This window comes from Lissotriton helveticus, chromosome 3_1 (assembly GCF_964261635.1).
Source record: "Lissotriton helveticus chromosome 3_1, aLisHel1.1, whole genome shotgun sequence".
Lineage (NCBI taxonomy): Eukaryota > Metazoa > Chordata > Amphibia > Caudata > Salamandridae > Lissotriton > Lissotriton helveticus.
This window is the reverse complement of record NC_136061.1, coordinates 740,700,027-740,708,311: the sequence shown is the minus strand read 5'-3', so window position 1 is coordinate 740,708,311 and position 8,285 is coordinate 740,700,027.

The window sequence follows — 8,285 nt, the reverse complement described above, 5'->3', positions numbered from 1 at the left end:
GCTCAATTCATTATAATTATTTTTCTTCTGTCTCTTACCCCGGGCTGAGCTGTCTTCTTGAGGGGGGCGCTTAGAACTAATGATCTGAGAGAGCCCCTCCCTCAGACAGGTTTTCATCTCCTTCTGGAGCATTTTGTTAAATTTGACGTTGGCCAGGTCTTGGGGGGGAGCGGAAGCCTCTTCTGAGCCTGAGCTAGACATGAGGCTAAATAATAATATGGTCCTAACAGGGATAATATGGCTCCAACAACAAAGCCAAATATATGTAGGCAAATAACTCACAAGTAGTGTGCTTAACTGAGGCACAATAAGTGAGATTCTCAGAGAAAAAGGACTCGGGTACAGTAAATCCCAATGTAATGTTTGGCTAAGTATTTGAGGAGAAGGGGAAGTTCGCCGACACACAAACTGTCACTCGCGCTAACGAGCGAAATGCGGAGACGAGGGGTTGCCAAGGAAACTCCAATGCTACGGAGCGAAGCATTTCCAAGAAAATGCCCTTGGCAACGCGACTACGCGGCGTCGCGGTTGCCAAGGGTCATTCCTCTAAGGCTCTGAGTCTCTCGTTAAGAGCGCGAGAGACTCCGAGGTACGAGAGTAAACAATTACGGGAATAAACAATTAAGTACACTTAAGGAAAACGATGGTCATCGCCAGAGGAGACGTGCGAGGCACGTTAGGGGTGAGTCAAAAACGAGGAGAGTCGAAATAAAAGGCTCTGTACGAAGGTTTCACGCATCGCGATAAGCGCCAAACACACACTCGGAGGAGGGGGGGGGGGTCGCGAGGAGGGGAATTTCCATAGATTGGAAATTGGTGGGGAAGGGTGTGAGGTATTGCGGGGAAAGGAAAGTACCACGCTATAAGAGCACACCATACCAAAAGGAGCAGCTAATACAACAGTAGCTAACTAGAACAGTTAAATACAACAGCATAGCGATAATATAACAGAATAATAATAATAATTACAAGTTCAAAGTCTAAAAGAGAGATAAGACAGAGACAAGCTAAAGTAAGACTTATCTGTTTGGGAGCCGCATTTAAAAGAGGCTGTGTGTTGTTGGCTCATGGCTCTTAGCTGTTGCCTTTGTTCTGTTTTGGAACTGTTATATTGTGATGCGGCTGCTGGGATCTGCATTAAAGATGTATGCATAATGTAGCCTCCGGTCTTGTAATGAAATCGCTGGAACCACTTGATCACTTGTTACATTTGTATAGTCAGATGCTATTTCATTGTAGACAGGCATTTCCTGACAAACTGTTATTTGGGTCTCAAGAGGTCCAAGTTCCATGGCTTTGTTGCATAGTCCTTCTTTTCATACTGCAGATTCTTCAAAGGTGATGAGTCTCTCAGTTTGAACCTCTTGGATAGTAGCCAGATTAGGGCGTCTGCTACATCTTTGGAGTCCACTTGGCCTACTGCTTATGATCGGCCACATGATGTGGTTTTACCAGGTTGATGGACACAAACCTGTTCTCCTTTTTACCAGCAAGGGGCGGCAGTATTACTGTTCTTGATCCGAGGATGACTTGGACAGGTACTGGTTGTCTGTAAGAAGGCCCAAATTGCTTCTTGTCCGCGACTAGATCCCTAATCTTTGGAATCCAGACAGGCCCTGCTGGGGCAGATGGTTTGTCTTCAGTGGTCGTTGGCTTAAGGAACACGTTACTTTGGCTTATTCTTATTTAATTTAAGTCCTGCAAAACAGCCAAACGGTCTTTGATATCAAAGGGTTTTTGTTCTACCACTGAAGTGTGACAATTAAGATTCGAAATAATCATTCTTGTTCCAAAAAGGATTTCATATGGAGTGATTCCCCCTAGAGAACTTCTTGGCAGATTATTAAGACTACGTTGGAAACTTATTAGATGTTTGACCCACCCGTCACCCGAGCCTAATACCCTAGCTGTTATAGATTACTTTATTTCCCGTTTTTTTCTCTCCACTACCGAATTTCCCTCATGATGGAATGGACTAGAGTACCGCAATGCAACGCCCAATTTGGCCATGGCCTCCTTGTAAGCTCGAGAGCTAAACGCAGGACCCTAGTCAGAATGTAACGTGCCGACTGCGTATGTGCCGATAAAGACTCGCAAATCTTTTATAACAGTTCGAGCGTCAGCCGAGCACTGAGGCCAACTCCAAATGAATCTTGAGCACGAATCCATTGCGACCATGATATATTTATAGTTACCATCCTTCTGTAAGGGACCGCAGTGATCCAGGTAAACGCAAGCTCATGGTTTGTCTGAAATCAATAGGGGCGTCTGCACAGGACGTTCACTGTAAACACTTTCATCTTCTGGCAGATTTCACATTCCAAAACATAGTTGTTGGTTTGTTTCCTCATGCGCGGCCACCAGTATCTCTGTTTTAATAATGACACTGTGGTGGAAACACCTGTGTGTGCAGAAGCAAGCCCTTCATGTGCTGCTAAAATTAGTCCTAATCTATATTCCATGTTTGGAATTACTCTATCCCCCCCTCCAGGGATTCGAGCAAACTGAACATTATTTGCATCAGTTATGTATGAGTATTTGAGTGGAAAGCCTTTTGGTAATGTTTTACCACTGTCTTTGCTTGAAGCTTTGACAGCTAGCATTATTTTGCTGTCTATTTTCGTTTTTGAACGAGTGATTGCAGCTACGGAAGCCGTTTGCACAGCTGCCTTCGCTGCTTCATCAGTCAATGAATTCCCTTTCAACGTGAACGCCATCACGTTGACGACTCAGTGTATATACCCCGTGAGCCTTTTGTAGTTCTTGTCGCAACTGAACTACTTGTTACCAAAGCAACTTATGCTTCATTGTGCCACGTTTTGCATCTGTGTAACCATTTTGAATCCAGTTTTGCAAGTATTCATTGTAAGATTGGACACAATAATATGAATCGCACACTATGAGTGTGGGGAATTCGCGATCAGTATTTTCAAGCACCATGTTGAATGCTTGTAGTTCAGCTTGCTGAGCTGTACAATCTCCTAGAGATTGAGTTTTAGTGACCATAGGTCGGAATTTGCCATCTCGCTAGCGACCTTTAAAGATCGCACATGCAGCACTATAAGCTTATTTACCCTCCGTAGCGGGTTGGGCTGATCAACAGTATAACTTATACATTCATACTGCTCTAGAGGCAGATTCTCAGTAGCCAGAGGACATTCTTGTTCATATTGTAGAAATGCTTGTGTTTTCAAATATGGGTCAAAAACGTATTCAACGTCTGTTGCAGCAAGTGAATTAACCCATTGTATCCATCTCGGATGTAAAGCTTTTAGATTTGGAATGCTCGCTTTTGTCACTGCCTCTAAGGCAGGTATAGGAGTAACGTCCATAATGCGCTTACCCTGTGTGAGGGCTCTCTCTTTTGCTACTGCAGTTTGAACCGCTGTCAGAATTTTTTCTGTTGAAGTGAATTTCATTTCTGCTTGTGTGTACAAGTGTGATTTGCAAGCTATTGGTACTTTTTCTCCTTCATTAAAGGTTTAAGTATGTGAATCCCCATTGTCCTGGAATGATTTGGATCACTTTGGTTGCGTACGTTTATGCGTGTTTGTAAATGTTTTGTTGCTAACATGTCTGTTTGCAATGAACGCAAAATTTCTGTGTGTTTTTGAGTCCAATTAACCGTTTTAAAATCAGGTTTGATTAGTTCGTAGAGAGGTTTAACCCTTTCTGCGTAGTTTAGAATGTAAGTTCTTCCAAAATTCAGGAAACCTAGAATCAACAGTAAGTTTTTCAGCGTTTTTGGAGGTTGGAGCAGCTCACATTTCTCTAGATAGTTTGCTACCAGGCTTTTGCCTTCACTTGACAACTCATATCCTAGAAACAGGATGTTGAGGTGGGCAATTTGTGATTTCTTAAAATTGAATTTGTACCCTTCAGAGGCGAAGCCCAATATTATGGTGTTTACCCTGTTCAAGTGCCTATCCAAGTCATCGTCTGTTAGATAGATGTCATCGACATATGATAATGCTTTATCATCATAGATTTGTAGTAACTCTGTTACTCTCGCTGAAAATAACCCTGGACTATTCTTGAATCCCTGGGGGAAACGATAGAATTGAGGCTGTATCCCCATTATTGAGAAAGTGGTCAAATACCTACATTCTGGTGCAATGTTTTGACAGAACAAACCGTTAGAAATATCTAATGTGGTTTTATATTGTTTACACACAATGTTATTCATTAGTGCTGCAATGTGTGCATTTTGTACTGCAAAAGTTTTGCAACAAGAGTTAAGATGTCTGTAATCCAAAACTAGACGATACGTATTGTCTGGTTTGGAGACAGGAAACAAAGGATTGTTCATGGACGAGGTGCATGTTTCAATCACCCCTTGGTATTCAAGCTGAACTAATATCTCCCTGAACTGTTTTTTAGCTTCTTGCTTAACTGGATACTGCCTTTGTGCAGTTGGTTGATTTTTTAATTGGATCTTATAGTGACGAGAATCCTCATCCCATTCTACATGATTTTTATATAATGCGGGAGCCTGGGCTACTGCCCATTTCCTGCCATAAGTATATTTTAAATGAATTGGAATGTGGTTGGAGAAAGCTGGCATAATGATGTTTTCGCCATGTGGGCACTCCCCGACAAATTCAGGTGGACAGTCTTGTTCAGCTAGAAGAATGTCATAACCCTGAGCTCCCAAAAAAATGCTCCTATTTTTCTAGTTATGTCCCCCTCCATCCGGAGTGTTACTTCATATAACTTATGTGGGACACTAACCCTGGTATCTGCAGTTTCAACTTGGATGAACTCATTCAAGTCCACTGTCTCCAGATGATCCTTCAAGTTCTTGCGAGCTATGGTGACTTCTGCTGCGCTGTCCAACATTGTCTGAGCCCATTCCCCGTTCTTGAGTTGTGTCCTCAAGATCCTCGGCATGTCTAAATTTTAGACCAGCTACCTTCTTTTTGGTGAATTGAGTTTTCTTATTTTTTGGAATGTGTTGATCGTCTTTGGACTTCACACGTTCTTCCTTTTGTTCTGACCGTCCTCTTCTTTTGGATTTCTGTGAGGAAGTCTGAAAGGTATGAGAGGAACGTGTATCAGTATCTTGATATCTATCAGGGTTTCTCAAATTATCCCAATTCCTGAGGTAATACCTCTTTTCAGAGGGGTCCTTTTGAGGAGACCTACCTCTCGATTGAGAACGCTTCTCTTTAGAAATTCGTTTAGTGTTTTCCCACTTCTTTTCAGGAGGAGTAAGAGTGTTTTTAATTAAGACCTTTAACTATATGATTAAATTAAATTTTGAATATTACATTACTTCAATGTCAAGGTCAGGTCTGTAGTTGGCTAAAGCTAGCCATGTTGCTCCTGGTCTACCTAGTTGACCGAGCATGGTAATGTGATTTATATGTTTTAGGGCACCTTTAAACCAGAGTGCATGCTCTGGGATGTTAGTGGAATTTCTATATCCTCAAAAGGAATGTATTCCTCTGGCGGTTCCTCTTCTTTGTAGAAGTGAAACACTTTTGTTCTTGCCTTTGCTTCAGGGAAGACTATCCAAGAATAGAATACCTCTGTCTGATGATATACATGTGCCTCTTTCACAAAAACTATCCTACCACTTCTTGCTGATAGGCCATTTCCTATAAGTTTTTATAGTGATGGCTTTCCTTAAATTTTCTGGGATGATTATAGCATCCTCGTCGGTCTCTTGGAAACCTGTAAAGTTTAAAACTTGTACGACTGCATCTGCTGCAGCTCCACCGGCCCCGGGATTATCTTCATCGACCATTTTGTTTAATGAAAGTTTGCAGAGCACGTTTCAAGGAAACAAAAATAAGGTGCACAATATTTTGGAACACTGTATCCTTCAACGTTGAACAAGCCAAAAACTAATAGATAGGATTTTCGTACTACTCAGCTATGGCAGATATTTTATCCTTTTACCCACTCCAGACGTCTATTTGAGTATTTTACGGAAAAAGGGGTCTCTGAGAAAAGCACGACTGAGTTACTTTAGTATCTAGCATTAAATTAGTGTCTTACCAAATGTTGGGCGCCATGTAGTGTGATTCCTATATTCCCAATAGGCTCTGCACATTGGAATAATATATCCTGTAGATTAGACATAGGACTGAGGTCAACTAGGTCTCTATCGAATATACAAAATTTAATTGTGTGTGTGCCACCTAACTCAGAGGTCACTAGAAACTTTCTCGAATACACAAGAAGGGATTAGTTTCTGACAACCGCATAAACATGACAACTTTCTTTCCCAAGAATAAGAATATATATCTCAGAGTCGTGGAAACAATAGATAAGTATTTCTCTCAGTCAATCGTGCATGCTTCGTTTCAACAGAGTTGCAGAGAAAATAGAGAGACAGGCGTTTTCAATAAAAGGGTTTATTGAACAGTCTTCTTTCTCATGCAAGAGAAGTGAACTGCTACAATCGTTATGCAGACTGCAAAGTATAATGCGTACAGCGAGAAGAGTAAGAGCATTGTATGGTTTCTAAGCTATATAAAAATACATACATAAATACATTGACTCAAATACTCAACTGGTGTCTCTAAAATAGGCCTACCCAAATGTACCTCGTCTAAGTCTAGTACGAGGGAAGAAGTAAGTATTGTGTAGCATAGGTTTAGTTGTTTTGCCAAGAATCTACCAAAGGTTTCTCTAGGTTCTAATCAGCTCCATACCTTAGGTAGAAGGAAGGAGGTCTGGTATCTCTGTCTTGGGGCTCGATTTCCCAACACCCCGCAAGGGGAGCTTGGAAAAACTGGAGCTGGATTCTCTGCAGAAGAAGGGCAGCCTCTTCCTTCGGCACTTGCTGTAGTGAGCTGCGTCGGGCAAGTAGATAGTCGATCTGCTCCGAACCACCGTAGTTTGCTATAGTGAAGGCATATTTATACCTTGAAGGTGTTTAGTAATGCCATAGTTTGACGTAAAGTCGGGCATCTGAACGTCAGGAAAGAACCCCTAGGGAATAGTTGTTCTTTGTAAAGTAACTGAGTTCTTGGACAAATCAATATTCAAGCAAGTGGAAGTCCCTGACTGCTTAAACCGATTTTCCAGGAAATCGTTATTACGTTTTTGGTACGGGTGGAAGTAGCCATGCCTGTATTTGGGTAGCATGGGCTATGCCTAAATAAGGGCTTGATTTCTATGCCTATATAAGGGCAATGTGAATTGTACCTGTATAAGGGCATGGATTGGATGTCGCTCTAACTGATTTGCGCTTTAGCCTCAGTATTACACCATTAGAGGTGTCCGCCGCTGATTGCTTCATGAGACCAGAGTCTATTGAGATGCATAATCATGGGCTCAGCATACTGTTTACATCATTTTAAAATCATAGGGGATCCTAGTACATCATCTTTCACTGTGGGATTCCCTGTGCACTGACAGCCGTTTTGGTCTCTCATTGCCTTAAATTATTATTGGGATCTTCTAATAAATAAGGCGAGTGATGGGTCCTATAATGTTTTAGGTGGAAAGGCGGGATTTTTCTCTAGAGTCTGCTTACCATTCTCCAGAATCCCGTCACAGGTCGACTAGACCTTTTTACCTGTCATAGAGTGATTTAGGCAACCTGTTCACTTAATTCAATTTAATTCCAAGATTCCCAATTGCTTCCCCCAAAGAACCACTGACTAAGGACTAAATTTGAAGGTTTATTACATAACCAAAAACAATTGAAGGTACAAGCACCTCAGCAAGAGGTTCAAAAGGTAAACGGGCACTAATTCAAACATAATCCTACGGAAAAGTCTCAAGCGACTGATGAATAATACGAGAATCAATTCCAGAATCATCAGACTAAACAAGATTGCTATAACCTGTGTTCTGGTACTCATTGGACTAATAGACATAAATTCAGATTAGTCTGTCCCTACACTATACTAAGTGACATCCCTACTCAGCAATAGCCCGACCTAACCAAAGGTGTCAGCAGTGGTGACTTCCAAAGAAGTTCACTCACTTTCTCCCTTAGACTAGAGAATCATCGATCATAGCTAAGCTCTTTGCCAAGCCAACTGCTCTCTCTAGCTCCTCAGCCCATCTGCTCTGCCTCCACCCTCGGGTGCTGTCCCTAATACGAAACCCAACAATGTGAATGACACGCCCTCCAGTACGCCCCTCTCGAAGGTGCTGATTTACCGAATTTTCCATCATGGCACTTGTCCATCCTTGTCCGTGCAGACGTCCTTGGGTCCCAGACTCTCCATCGTTTCAAGTTGCTTCTTTGAATTCCTGGTCTACTCCTCCATGTCTGGGTCTAACAAATCTAACACTCATACACAATGGGCCCTTCTACTCCG